At 36.1% G+C, this 16,391-nt stretch overlaps 1 protein-coding gene across 1 annotated transcript in view; it reads right to left on the bottom strand.

The window, feature by feature from the left end:
- LOC125229156 (hemicentin-2-like) overlaps positions 1–16,391 on the bottom strand; it is a 308,679-nt gene extending 292,288 nt beyond the window's left edge. Inside the window, exon 1 of the mRNA XM_048133942.1 lies at positions 16,286–16,391. The gene's annotated coding sequence lies outside the window, so the exon portion shown is untranslated. The remainder of the gene's footprint in view (positions 1–16,285) is intronic.

Raw genomic sequence — 16,391 nt, 5'->3', positions numbered from 1 at the left:
CCGCTTTGACAAGTCTTCTCGAGACTATTTAATGATTACTGGGAAGTGATTCCGCAGTAGAAATATATAACCCCTGTCAAAATGACTTTGTAATTAACAAAGTAAGCACTTGGTACTAAGCTTAGGAGGCGTTATCATATTGTGTTGTTTCCTCCATCACACGTAAGTTTCAAAACGCCTTGCGTAGGCCGACAAAAACCGCTTTAGAACCATGCTAATTGTATTATACCTATTAATTAATTAATTGTATTATATCTGCTTGATCTGCTTGTGACGCAGGATATGTAAACACGCGCCTTGCGAAGGCGGCAGGTTTTCAGCAGGCTAAATAAAATATTTAATCGCCTTGCGCAGGCAGAAAATTGAGTCACGAAAATTGCAAGCCTTGCGCAGACTGCAAAATTTTCAGCTGTCTTAACAATCATATTATTCACACACCTTGCGCAGGCGGGAATTATGAAAATGGGAAGATGCACGTCTTGCGCAGACGGCTGGTTTTTATCTAGATAAATAGTAATACTCATAAGCCTTAATAAGCGGGAAATTTATTATCGGTACCAAAATAAATAGACATTGGGGAATCTATTTTGCCAAAAACTGAGGAAGGCTTGTACTATGGTAGCAAGGCGACATATTACTCTTATTATAGACATATGTATACTTAAATACATAATAACACAACCGTAACTCGGGAAAAAATGGACGTAGTAAAAGGAAAAAGATCCAATTCATATAAACATAATTATTTGAATATAATCTCAACGTAAAAAGGGAAAAGCCATTCAAATAAAAGGCTATTTTCAGAGGATGGCTCTCTTTCGTTCAACTACGTCCCGCTATTTGTGTGCATCACACAAACATATTCCCATACTGGGATTCGAACCCAGAACCATAGGCTCTGCAGACAGGGTCACTGCCTACTGTGTTAGACTAGTGCTTTTACACCGTCTTAACACTTGATATTTTTTCCACTAATGCCTGCTTCCACAGAATAATAATTATTATACTAGCCTTTAATATCCTTAAGCGGACTATACACAAAATAAAAACATACTGGTTGTAAATTTCTTCACACCTTGCGCAGGTAAGAAGTTTTTAGTAAGCTAGTGCAATGATGCATCCTTTTACTTCTGCTTACGCAGCAGCCAAGTAATCAAATTAATCAAATACGCTCGCCTTGCGTTATTAAACGCTATTATTATAGTTAAGGATTAAAGAGTGACTCTCTCGTATGTGGATTTTCTCAATTATCTTTAACCGGAACTTATATTTGGTAGTTAATACAACTCTCCACATACCTGAGTTTCACTTTGTAATCCTTTACTTCCACTGGCAAGCGGCTTAGATTTGATTAAGGCATAAGAACATTACCAAACTACATTTTTCAGAGGTATCCCTGACGATGCCGTACTGTGCATTTAAAATTGCCCATATTTATTTACGGAACATTTTTCGGATTACACAAACATGTTCCCCAAAGACGCTAATGATATAGGTTTGTTAGTTACCTTTCTTTAGAGCGGAAAGTCGATTTTAAGGCGCACAGGGATCGGATATAAAAGCCAACATGATACTTAGAATCAATAAATATTTATTGACGCCCTTGCCAAGTCCGGCGGCTATAGGCTTTAACTTTCGACTTTTGATCTATTTCTGAATTCCGTTACAGAATATCGATCTATTTAAAGAGATTGTAAAGGAATTTTATCCCCGCAGCACAGTACCTACCACAATGGGCACGCACGGAAATTATCAGGTCACAGCACAGGCTCATCTTCGGTCGCAAGGCAAAACAAACACTAATCGCGTCAATTACGACTTTAATTAGGACTGTTTTAGTCTCAAAGAGGACAAGGAGATCATTTTTCAATTTTTACTTTCTTGACCTGTTCCGTGCTTAAGACGAATCGATTCACTGGAAAAAAAACTGAAAAAGAAATAAAAAATCGCTTACTTACGCGACACGCTGCGCTCAAAGTGAATCGATCAGGTGCTCAGCTTCTAAAACATTTAATTTATAATAGTAAACGAACGGTAAAACCGTTTTCTAAAACGATATTTTTGATTAAACTTACAAAAAATTCCAAGAATTAAGGAATTCTAAGAATTTTTTGTAGTGAACCGAACGTTCCGACAAACAGAACGCCAATGATGAAACATCGTTGCCGTCCCTACGGCACGGGTCGCCTGGTGGAAGGGGAAACCTGAATCGTAAAACTGGAGTGCAAGTTGTTTACAGGTGTTCAGCTGTAGGTACCTGCTGTGAACCGCTACGCATCTACAAGCAGTATCGCTGTCTCTCAATATATTAAATAGGCTTCAAATAACGGTACAGAAGCTTAATAAGAATCATATTTAAAGCTTTAATAAAGGCAATTATACTTGTAAGAATCATATTCAAAGCTTTAATAAGGGCAATAGCTCTTGTACACGTTTTGTGATCATCAGATATAAGGGAGTAAAACTCATAACGGCGAAACAGGATGCTGTTTTAAAAGTTTATTGTACTTTTCGTAGTGATTTATGTGTACATCATCATCAAGTCATCCATTTTGCAAGTTAGTAAACGGTAAGTTAACTTTTACATATTACAATTATTTGCTTATTTATTATGAAAACTGTGTGGGAATCCAATTTCATGGTGAAATGTGATATAAAATGTGTTGTATTATTAATGCGCCCTTGTATTTCAACGGTTTTGTACTAAAAATGCGGTTAATTAATTTTGACATGTCTTGAGCAAGGTTGTTATAAGAGTAAAAGCAGTAAGCACATCATTTACAAATACTCTATAAGAGTAAAAACTTTATAATAGCCACCGGTGTTACTTATGATTCGCCATTTTATATATCTTTAGGGTTCCTTCTCACAATTAGTGAAATCCCGAACCTTACCATCTAGTTAAATATTTGTAACGGATACCAGTTAAAAATTCATAACGTTATCGTTAGAGAGCAGATTTCAGGTAGCGATTTAAATATTAATATTATGAATATGACTCGCATACAATATTTATTATTTTTTCTACACACGAAAAAATGTATGGGAACATAAAAGTAAAACCCTTTTTGAATGCTTTTGTGAATATTGGGCAAAAATTATAATGATAATAAATAAAAATTAAAAAAAATATTTATTTATACTTATTTCTTTAATATTTCTTCTGTGCATTGCACAGTAAAAACTTCTATTATGGCTCAAAGAATATAAAAATGAAAATAATTCCCTTCTTATATATATTTAAATTGAAAGTCCATTATTTAGAATAAAATACTTTTTTTTTTAAATGTAGTTTGTTGAAAAAATAACATTAATTTAATCTAATTATTCAATGAAGTTTGTGGTGTGCGATGTAGGTAATAATAATAGATTATAAACCACATGACATGTATTTAAAAAATTGCACTAGTCATATCCATATTAATATTTAAATCGCTACCTGAAATCCGCTGTCTAGTTATCATGTACTTGGCGCAAACCTTTGAAATTGCATTTTTGTTCGAAAGACCGTTCTTTTTAAACCGGTATTTTGGGGAACGCTTTGATAAAGGTTTGGTTCGATTAACCGGCATAGAACAAAATAAAACCGTGTAGTCCGCAGCATGTCAGGTAATACTGATATTTTCAATATTTCATTAGGAAGTTATACCTAGAATTTTCAATTTAAAACAAACTTGTGCTTCGGAATATTTAATCTTCTGGTGCCTTATTTTATTACTTCCTATTGATTTATTGTAAATGCTGAGTCAAATACTCTATTTGATATTTATTATATTATTATGGTTATTGTTACAGAATCTGTGGATGAGATACATAGTCAGCCGTTTTTAGTGACGTGAAGATGACAACTCTTCTCCTCCTCTTAGTAAGTAAGTGCTATTGAAAACCACAGACGATTTCAGTACCGCCATCACAATGGACTTTGTGTCGATAACTATAAACAGCCTAGCCTAAGACTTCAAATAAATATTTTTTTTTATTACAGATGAACTACAAAACGGCACATATTCTGATGGAGAAAATCAGTCACAATCATTACTTACACCCAAAAATAAGCCCGGAGTGGTGGATCAAAAAACATGCAAAATGGAAGAGGACGCAGGAAATAGTTTAGGTTGTAAGAAAATCACACCAAGCAAAGATGGCGCTGATAATTCAAAACAAGAAAACGAAAATCAATATATCTTTTGTGAATTTGATGAAGACCTCGATAAAAGAAACTACTTATTATTTTGGAAATTTACTGATAGGTTAATTACAATTTCTACCACCGTGTAGGCGCTCTGAAGAATATATTAATATTTTGAAGTATGTAGACTCATTGAAACAGCAACATCGTGAGCAATAGAACTGAAAATATTAATCTTATAAAGTTACTTGTATCGGTTTGGTTTCGTTGCACATAAATAAATATCTTAAAAACAGTGAGTTTGTCTTTATTTGTCCTCAATTTTAATCTGTCTTAGTCCCAAAAGGACTACATATAAAATCGGTTTCTTCTTAAAATAGCCGAACATTGTATTCACTTATTCAGATCGTCCAACATCCACAATGATAATCCGCAATAAAATATTTTTTTTATTTCAGACCAAAGTCCATAAAGTAAGGAATACACTTTTGGAACTTATTCTAATAAAGTTAATCTTAAAAATTAATATTAGTAGGTACTGATGGATAAAAAAACTGAGTGCCTTGGTAATAGTCTCTTATACGCTCAGTTATGTATAATTGGCTACCTCCGAGTGCATGCTAGTCTGGTATAACCGGTGGACACTCTATTTAATAATGTAAACATTGTAAAACATGGAAACAATGGACCAGTTACATTTGCCCTCCAGTCGAGATCTGCCCCGCGGCCCCGCTATATATACCTTAACATTTTTCACCGCAGAGCTACAGACACCTTAAATAAGAACAAAAAATATAATTATTAAGCTAAATCCAAACTCAATTCATCATTTAACGATATACCTGTATTACTGTCACTGCTGCTTGCCTGCATATTCTTATAATTATTCCATAATGGCATCCTCTACGGAACCACTAATCGATAAGTTGGGATCAGATTGTTCACATTCGCTGGATTTTCAAAATGACGAATCAAGTTTTATAAAAACTTTTAATACGACACTTTCAAGAATAATGCCTTTATAATTATTGTATAAGAGAAAATGTATTGCTTTAATTCTTTTAAACACTTTATAAAATGCTATAATTTGTTTGCTGGATAGACGTTTTATAATATGCTCCTATGAGGCATAAAACATCATAGTTATCTTATGCATTACTTTTATAAGAATAATTGGCCATAACAAAAGCTTTTATAGTGCTTTGAATATTATACAGCGAAAAGGCATTTTAAATGGCTTCTATAAGAATACATATTTTTAAACCCTTATTGCAGTCATATAAATTGGACTTATTAACGTGTACACGGCCAAGTTATAAGAGTAAATGTACTATTGGCCAAATCCTCTTATAATGAGCTACTATAAGAGGAAATATTTTTAAACCCTTATTGCAGTCATATAAATTGGACTTATTAACGTGTACATGGCCAAGTTATAAGAGTAAATGTACTATTGGCCAAATCCTCTTATAATGAGCTACTATAAGAGTAAATATTTTTAAACCCTTATTGCAGTCATATAAATTTGACTTATTAACGTGTACATGGCCAAATTATAAGAGTAAATGTACTATTAGGCCAAATTCTCTTATAATGAGCCGCTATAAGGAACTCTGGCATAATGAATGCTATTTTAAAACTACTATGAGTGTTTAGCCCTTATAGATTGATTTTATAAGGATATTTTGTTTGTTGGGCACTATCCATCTGTCAGTCCCACCTCCAATGTGCACAAAACCGTGTGACATGTTATCAGTACCGATATTAATAGATACGTTGTTATAGCCAAATCAACCCCAAAATAGGGCTAGAATAAATAAAAAAGATCTAGTGAGCCATTTTCATTTTTGATTTAAGGATCACCAACCGGTACTGCAATCATACAATCATAGAAACAAGAAAATGCAAAACATTATCACATGCTTACCTGGGGCCCGTTTCTCGAAAGGTACAAGCCTTGTATTACAAGTGAGTTTCCATGACAACCCATACGATTTGACAGTTCGCGCACTTGTAATACAAGGCTTGTATACCTTTCGAGAAACGGGCCCCTGGGCGTTTTCCAAAATAAATCTCGAAAATCGAATTTCACCAGATCTGGGCTCATTCTTCTCAGAATGACGAGCTGATTCGATCCTGACGATAAAAAAATGTGTCCTAATTTTTTTTTCCTTTTACGTCACGATTTTAGTATGAACTTACTACGTGCGTGATGTATTGGAAACTCGAATTTGTATGGAAAATTTGGGACACATTTTTTGGCTATGGTCGGATCACGAATCAGCTCGTGATTCTGAGCAGAATGAGCCCAAACACGTCCAGATCTGGTGAAATCCGATATTCGAGATTAATTTGGAAAACGCCCACCTAATAATTTTAAGTTGAACTAAACTTACTCAACTTCACTTTTTTCCCAAGAATTTTTCATATTATTTAAGTTATTTTACTTTCAATCACGAATCACGGACATTATATTTTTTGCGCCTAATAGGAGAACAAAAACATGACAAATGGTAAAGTCTTTGAACATAATATTTTTCTGTAAGAAAAGAACTCGTAATTCTTCTCATAAGTGGAAATAAAAAAAAACACCCTTGTAATACCAGCGGAGCTAGCACATGATTGGCGCGAGATTATCTCGCAGCGGCATAGACTATCCGTCCATATAGTCTTAATACAATTATAATAACACGTGTGATCTTTGTCGGGGGCATTCCACGAGAAAGTCGCTTATGCTTTTGCCTTGTATGGGCAGCGATATCAATCAAATCCGTAAAGCTCGAGAAAATACTGCCAATTGGTTAACCAAGTCATAAAAGGTTGTCAGACACAACTTCGCTTTCCTAGCGTCTTCAGAAGTGTTAGAAGAATTGCATGTCGTTAGCGACATTCTTTTGGAATGCCCGGCCGACGAAATACAGTCGCGGCAATCATGTGCTAGCATGCAGGTTATATCATGCGAATTATCGCGACGTCATGAGATGTCAATGTTCCGGATCGCATCGTTGTCCAATTTCGAATGATAGATGTGAAACGGTCACATTGCCATGTGTCAACGTAGTTGATAATGTACTCTGCGCTACACGTTGTTAGTGAATAGTGATTATATTATTGTGCCACAGTTTCGTAATTGTCGCATGAATATACTCGTATGGTTATTATTTATTACGTTACTTTTTGCTACGCTGTTACAGAATGGTAACACCTGACCAGTAATTTTATGAGCATAACTAGGACAAATGGCTATCAAATATATGAAAGAGGCGCGTTCCTACGCACACAATCTAAGTGTGTGTAGGCAAACGCGAACCATGCTTGTATGAGTGAGATATGACAGGATTGACAGGTTGATTGGTCGCGTTTTTGACACGCACTAACTGTGAGGTGACCGAGAGCGGGTGGGCGGCACTTTCAGCGGGGAGCGGGAGTAGCCATACTGTCATCACAACCCCCCCCCCTACATCTAGCGTCTCGCGAGCGTAGCGTCGGGCCAACTACATGGCAACGCCTGACGCCGCGTCAGCGCGACGTCTTTCCATACAGTTGGCCCGACGCTACGCTCGCGAGACGCTAGGAGTGGGGGCTAAGGAAATTATATAAATGAGTAATCAGATTTTTAAGACAGATCCAACAGCGCTCTCTTGACAATTATTTAACGAACTTTAGTTGAAAGAAAGAAAGACAATATTTATTTGGCATCTTAGAGATACATGATAAAAAGAACAAGTAATTAACAACTAGTACACCAAATAGGATGCCACTCAGCGTACACCGTGTCTTATATACGCGGCACTGGTTTTCAGGGCACCCAGAAAATTAATAACTTATTCACATGGATAAACAGAATATAAATAGTTCAATAATTTATCAAGACAGCACTTTAAATTTAAGTCACTGCGGTTGTTTGATCTGTTACTTTTGATACTGATACTGAGGTCTTATCGCTCAAAACCAATGGTCTTGAATATCTTCACTAAATGTTCGTTTAAAATCAATTTAATTTCGCTATCTTGGATCTAGAAATTAGGCGCATTTGTCCCGTGGCAAACTTAAATTAGATTGTTATCGTTCCACGACTTGAAATGCTAATTCGGTTTAAAATCTTGTAATAATGTTAGGTTTTCTTGGAATTAAAGTTCAATAACTAAATCAATCCGAATTAGTGGGAATATGCAAGCAGGTTGAGAGGAGAAAAAGAGGGGAGGCATTTGCCTAGCAGTAGGACACTAAAACAGGCTTCAAAAAAACATTGTAGGTAAAAGTTTTGTAAAGTTGAAGTAACAAAAGGTAAAAGTATACTGGTTCTTTTTAAGGAGCGTAACATATATATAGTTACTTAACAATGACCAAAATTTAATTATTAATTTAAAAAATATATTTTATATATTTTTTAACAAATAAACTTACTTACCACAAAATTAAAATTTAGAAAAAAACGACCACGACCGCGACATACAGTGGACCGACTTTCATGAAACATGGCTAAAAACACTCCCGACCCGACTTATTCAGCTTTCAAACAAAAAAAACCTAAGTCTAAATCGGTTCATCCGTTCGGGAGCTACGATGCCACAGATACAGGTAGGACTTACAGAAAACCAGCGTTGCGGAGTGTGCCATGTGGCCCATACCGTGACATATATCTACTATCTAGTAAGGACCATTTAGCGCAACTTATATTTTATTGTAACGAGCTTTAGTTTAAGATTGGTATGTATTTTGTGCTAATAAATGCTTTTTCTTTTTAACCCCCGACGCAAAAACGACGGGGTGTTATAAGTTTGACGTGTCTGTCTGTCTGTCTGTCTGTCTGTCTGTCTGTCTGTCTGTTTGTCTGTGTGTGTGTCTGTCTGTGGCACCGTAGCTCCCGAACGGGTGAACCGATTTCGATTTAGTTTTTTTTGTTTGAAAGCTGAGTTAGTCGGGAGTGTTCTTAGCCATGTTTCATGAAAATCGGTCCACTATGTCGCGGTCGGGGGTTTTTTCAAAATTTTAATTTTGTGGTTAAGGTAATGGCGCCTATTAACGTGGTACTTAAGGAAGATTTCAAAAGATACCAAAAAATTAAGGGTATCAAAGCTCATTAACGACCACAAATATTTTTTTTATGGAAGAGTATTTATTGAACTATTAGTTTTGAAGAGTTTTAGGATCATTTTAGTTTATTATATCTCATAAAATGATTATTGAAGCCAACATACCTAAATTTTCTATTACCGTGGTAATGAACAGGCTGCAGTTCTATTAACGCGAATTGAGATTTCATTACCGAGGGTATGAATGACAGTGTTTTTCTGCCATCGGTAAATAGAAACCCATCTCAAAATTCGGAGCTTAATACCGACGGTTGAATATACAAATTATGACAAATACATATACCTATACTATCCTCCTTTATGAATACCCACAGAAGACTCAGTTTCACCTAAGAAATCTGTACTTACGGTACACTAAATGTCATATTTTGATACAAGACTAATATGTCGCTCGGTAATAGATACTTCTATAGGAACCCATTACCGACCCAAACAAATATTGCATGGATCGGTAATAGATTCTTATATATTCTATTACCGAGGGTTATCTGATCGTACCATCGGTAATAGGCATAAATTGGAGTATTATAAAATCTAATTCCGACCCATAAAAACAAAGTCATACAGATGTATTTTCATTACAAATCAAAATAAAATATTGCAACCTTATATTAAAACCAAGTTTACATAACTGGTAAGTAAGCATCAGACTTTATATCAATGTTTAAAAAAATTGACAAATTAACGGTTTTCATGGAAACTACGAAATCAGTCATGAAGTTTTTGCTAAAAATTAAGGTTTTGTTGAATACTTTTCATACCGCGTAAATAGTTCTTTGATAGCGTGAATAGATCAAGATTGAAACAACTGTAAGACATTATATAACTGATCACATATACTTAAAATAAAGCAAAAAGAACTAATATCACTACTTTAACTATTACTGTGGTATACCACAGTAATAGAATCTACTCACGAAATGGCGCCTTTCACCGCTGTCTTTTAATTTCCACTTTAAACACATTTCCAAGCTAAACAATACGTAAAAAGTACTCAGAAGTCATGTAGAAAACTATAAACAATAATTTGAAATGCATAACTTTCACCTGTTTGCCATAATTATTACGTAAACTACTAAATGAGATTGGAGTTCACTTAGGTTTAGCGTCACACGTCAGTATGACACAACCTCTTCTCGCGGCCCCGTGGCAAAAACTGTCAAATAGCGAGCGTCTTCTTTCATTCACACTCTCTATCGCCTATATGTGCGTTAGTCAACTAAACAGGCTTCCTTTGTGTGAGTAACTTTTTTTAAGAAATTGGTCGGTTTGCCTATAAAATGTGTATTTGCAAATGCGGCGGTAATGGACGTCGATTTCGATACCCGCGTTGATAGCCGCCGTTACCTTATTTCTTTACACACACAAACAGACAGACAAACAGACAGACAGACACGTCAAACTTATAACACCTCGTCGTGTTCGCGTCGGGGGTTAAAAAATATTGCCAGCAATGTACAGCACAGACACTTGTCTAGTTCAATAGTTAACATCGGTGGCGGGGCGTCGATACAACTCGATTCCCTACGGGTTCCCTAAAATTCTCCAGTATCTGTAGAAGTTCATACAAAACAGATCCAGGAAACCCCTCCGGCTTTATCAACGAAAATGTTCACGCCACGCCACTGATAGTTACAACACATTTTTTTATGTACAGATGACGCTTTTCCCCGCACTAATACGCAAAGTGGTAATTTCTTGTCAGGTTGATATTTCAGAGATAAGATAAGATAAGATAAGATAATCATTTATTTGTTTGCTACAATACACACCAAAATTAAACAATTAAAACAACAATAAACAATAAAAAGTACTAACACTACAGAAAAAACAACAATAGCATACATTAAAATATGGGTGGGTTTGCTGTGTGCGTTGCAGCAAAAACAAAAGGGTCCTGGCTCAGTTATATGCTCCACTCTTTCGGGCGAAGCAACTGGTAATTCTGCTAGAACCCAGGTCACTAACAGATCGTTGTACAAAAAAAATAAATGTAAAAAAAATAATGATAATAATAGTAATAGTTTGCCTATGTCTAAACGATTGCATTTAGTAACATGACATAAACATAAATTGCAAAAAATAAAAATAAAATTACAAGGAGTGTGTGTGACTGTGTGTGTGTGTGTGTGTGTGTGTGTGTGTGTGTGTGTGTGTGTGTGTGTGTGTGTGTGTGTGTTTGTGTGTGTATGTGTGTGTGTGTGTATGTACACTAAAAAACAGACCAGACTAGATTAGATTAGATCCGGTAATCTGCAACCAAGTACCCGTATGGGATTCCTAAATTTTGCTTGTCCAGTAGGTATTTTTTGAAATGAAATTTGAATGAATTCTTAGTCTTAAGGCATCTTAATGGTGGAGGGATATTATTCCAGCATTTGGTTGCGAGATACCGGAAGCACCCAGTAAAGGCTACAGTTTTGTGTGGATGTGTTTCCAAAAGGCAGCGCCTAGTTGCTCTAGTACCGTGTCGTGTATGAAATGAGGAAACGCGTATTTTTGCATGCAAATAGTCAGGAGTCTTATCATTAAGGACACCGAACAAAAGACTCAGAGGGCTATCTGTACTGAAAAACGTCGTACGATACACGTGGGAAAAGGAAAATCGTCACTTGTGTCGATTTTTCTCTCCATTTGGTTGTGTTTTACAAGTTTATCGCCAATAGTTTCGAATATAATTTAGTAAATAATTAATGTATAATTGCCAATATTGCCATACCCTACCGGGGTGCTATGCGACCTCCTTCGTATTGTAACATCTTTAATACCTCTGCCACACACTCGACGAGCGGCGTGGGAAGTAGCGAGGGAAGTAGGCAGAGGCATAGTGTGGCCGCGCTACTGGTCATGCTGCTCGTCATGCTCCTCGTCATGCCCACCGCTCCCTATTTTGTCGGTTTTTTGGCGCGAGTCAAAGGGCCAGTAACAACCTAGTGCGATAATCGCGCGAGTAGGGCAATGTGCGGCCGGAGAGGGCAACATCGCGGCAGCGCGAGGAGCAGCGCAAGGGGCACCGCGAGGATCATAGTGTGGCAGAGGTATAATATAATTTTCCCCTCACAAGCTCGGAAACACGTGTTTTGTCCTTTAATACCAGCGGGTAAAAACGCATTTTATCCACTAGTGGGTAAAGTAATTTGACCTTGAATAAAGTCAAATTAACTGCTTTAAAATTTATAAAAGTAGGTGAATATAGTAATAAAGATGATTTACCACCTGCGGAACTACTGGAAGCAGTGATAAACGCATGTTTTGCGTTGTAGTTTCCTCGCTTGAGGAAACGACTCACCGACTGAGCCAGACCGGTCGTCAAAATCAATAAATTGATCAATATATTTGTCAGTCGTGAGGGGAAAAGTTTTGTGTTACACTCGGCTGCAAATGTATTTTACTTCTCGTGTGTTAAAAAACTCGCAAGTTCAGGATTCTATTCTCGCTCGCTCGCTTCGCTCGTGATTCAACTATAGAATCCTTTCACTTGCTCGTTTTTCAATTCCACACTCGGCGTTAAAATACAACTTTGCCCCCTTGTATAACAAATAACTATTATATAATACCATGGTTTGCAATAAATGATATTGATTGATTGATTGATTGATTTCCTATTTTCCGCGCTTGAATCTTAATTCGTACCCATTTATCGAAACTTCAAAAATCCAGCGTAGGTCAAATCAATACACCTAATTAAAATACCTGTTACAAGTAAATTGAAGTCAACCAGGATTCTACAAACTTCTTTGATTCTAACAAGACCCTTGAGAGCAATTTTTCAGTTCCTAAGCAAGTAAAATATTTTTAGAACGTTAATTAACTGAGAAAAAGGATAAATTAATCTGGTAAAAGATACCTTAAGCTTTTTTAAAATGAACGTTGAAAGGATTTATTTTTAATAATAATTTTCTCGGAATTTCGGAATTTAAAGTGGAATATTTTCGGCGATATTCGGCGATATCTGAATTATGTCATTAATAATTTATTTTGCGTTTCCAACAATTTCTTTGAAACACTATGGACATGGTGTATACATAATTAACGAGAACTATCGTTATTAATTATAAATAGATACAGTACATAGAATTCGTTTTTTGTCACTTATAAATTAAATAAATAATAAATAAATAAATATTGGGGACACCTTACACAGATCAACTTAGCCCCAAACTAAGCAAAGCTTGTAATATGGGTGCTAAGCGACGATATACATACTTAAATAGATAAATACATACTTATATACATAGAAAACATCCATGACTCAGGAACAAATATCTGTGCTCATCACACAAATAGATGCCCTTTCCGGGATTCGAACCCAGGACCGCGGCTCAGCAGGCAGGGTCACTACCGACTGAGCCAGACCGGTCGTCAAAATCAATAAATTGATCAATATATTTGTCAGTCGTTTGAAAATATAATATGTAGGGTACTGAGAACTAGTCATAGGGCAATTAGGGTAGAACTCATCATCCTCCTTGCGTTATCCCGGCATTTGCCACGGCTCATAGGAGCCTGGGGTCCGCCGTGACAACTAATCCCAAGATTTGGCGTAGGCACTAGTTTTTACGAAAGTGACTGCTATCTGACATTCCAACCCGAAGGGTAAACTAGACCTCATTGGAATTAGTCCGGTTTCCTCACGATGTTTTCCTTCACCGAAAAGCGACTGGCATCAAATGTCGGGGTTCGAACCCGCGACCTCCGGAACGAAAGTCGCGCGTACTTACCGCTAGGCTACCAGCGCTCCTAGAATTAATTAATTAGGGTAGAGCTATAAACATGATATCAAAATACTGAATCGTGCATGTAAATTTGCACGGGAAGCATGGTCGCGCGATAGACGATAAAATAGCAGGCCGTCCCTATCGCACTATTTGTAAGTGCGATAGGGACGGCCTGATATCCCGTACTGAAAGAAACATGTATTTTCCCCTCACTAGCTCGGAAACACGAGTTTTGTCCTTTAATAGCAGCGGGTAAAAACGCATTTTATCCACTAGTGGGTAAAGTAATTTGACCTTGAATAAAGTCAAATTAACTGCTTTAAAATTGATAAAAGTAGGTGAATCTAGTAATAAAGATGATTAATGATTTACCACCTGTGGAACTACTGGAAGCAGTGATAAACGCATTTTTTGCGTTGTAGTTTCCTCGCTATAGTGAGGGGAAAAGTTTTGTGTTACACTCGGGTGCAAATGTATTTTACTTCTCGTGTGTTAAAAAACTCGCAAGTTCAGGATTCTATTCTCGAACCACTCGCTTCGCTCGTGGTTCAACTATAGAATCCTTTCACTTGCTCGTTTTTCAATTCCACACTCGGTGTTAAAATACAACTTTGCCCCCTTGTATAACAAATAACTATTTTCAGTACGCACGCACTAGTTAGCAAAGTAGTACAATGCTTGTCATACCGAAATTTTAACTGAAAAAAGTCCAACGATTCGAAGAAGAACTTCTTCAACTTGTGTCGATTTAAAACACTTCCTTTAATTTATTGCCACTCATTTCGGACTTCCTACTAATGTACTATTATATACTTTTGAGAAAACAATTAACAAAAAATAAAACGGCCTTCAAAAAAAGCGTGTTACAAAACACGGAGAAACTAAAAAGCCAAAAATAATAAACCTTCGAATTCAGATTTCTTATCGGATTGCAATAATCTAAACATCCAAATTATAAACAAATCAATTATTTTTGTAGTCGGTACCAGACCTGTTCGTCGCCTTGCTATTTCCTGTTTGCCCCACCCAACCATACGCAGGCTGGCCCCGACTCCAAAAATAATTGATTTATTTATAATTTGGATGTTTAGATTATTGCAATCCGATAAGAAATCTGAATTCGAAGGTTTATTATTTTTGGCTTTTTAGTTTCTCCGTGTTTTGTAACACGCTTTTTTTGAAGGCGGTTTTATTTTTTGTTAAAAAGTTAATTTATTTGTTGATTTTTAGTGGTTCCTAGTGATATTATATGTGTCAGTCCGAATATATGTACAGTAGTGAAAGAATTATCCTTTAACTCCTAACCGTTGAGGAGTTGACCTTCCATCATCAGCTCAGCCACATAAAATTATTACCATCAGGCGTAAATACTGGTGTACCTTTGAAAAATACACTAAGAACATTACATGTGCCTATAACATTTGAAGAGTTCCCTCGATTTCTCCAAGATCCCATCATCAGACCCCGACTTGGTGCCAATGGGACCATCTCGGGGTTATACCCGTTCGATCAAAAAAAAATTTTTGAAAATCGGTCCACGATTCTCGGAGATATCGAGTAACATACATACAAAAAAAAATAAAAAAAAAAATAAAAAAAAAATAAAAAATAAAAAACATTCAGTCGAATTGAGAACCTCCTCCTTTTTTGAAGTCGGTTAAAAAAGGCAAAAAGGTCCTTAGAGCTATCTCAATTTTTTATTTTTATTTTTCCACCACACCAACAAGATCAATTTTGCTATTCGAAAACGGATAGCAAAATTGCATTTTGTCCACAAGAGTGCAAAGTAATTTAATACAAATTTTAACTTGCTGGCTAGTAGAATTTACGTACAAATAATTATTTTGAATAAATTATTGAATAGATTGCTGGATTTAATATTTTAGTCAGTATTTTGTTTGTGTTAGTGTGATGAACATTTTTGTGTTTCACTCGGTGGCAAAGTTTGTTTAACCTACGTGCCTTGAAACCCTCGCAACGCTCAAGATTCCACTTTTTGAATCACTCGCTGCGCTCGCGTTTCAACATTGGAATCTTTCGCTTGCTCGGGTATCAATATTAGCACGTGCGGTTAAACAACAACATTGCCCCCTTGTAAAATAAATGACTATTTAACTAGCCTATTTGAGTATCCTTCTGCTGGACAAACGCCTCGCCTTTTTAACTCCTGTTATCGACGCTTATTATAAAAAAAAATCCAAATACCAACTAATTATTTCTTCGAGCCCGTTCCGACACAACTACTGCTAAAACGTTAAGCTTAGTCGCACTTTTTCATCGTCCCGAAGTTTCTCATTTTAATTTATAGTAATCATTAATACCATAATCAATAAATCACTCACCAGTAAACCTCTATTTACATAAAACTACATTCCAAATCCCAATTCCACATTTAACAAATATTAAACATAGTTCACTACATCGAAACACGACCGACAAAAGTTGCAC

The sequence above is a fragment of the Leguminivora glycinivorella genome, chromosome 1 (genome assembly GCF_023078275.1).
Source record: "Leguminivora glycinivorella isolate SPB_JAAS2020 chromosome 1, LegGlyc_1.1, whole genome shotgun sequence".
NCBI classification, from domain to species: Eukaryota; Metazoa; Arthropoda; class Insecta; order Lepidoptera; family Tortricidae; genus Leguminivora; species Leguminivora glycinivorella.
This window is presented reverse-complemented; position numbering and strand designations above follow the sequence as displayed.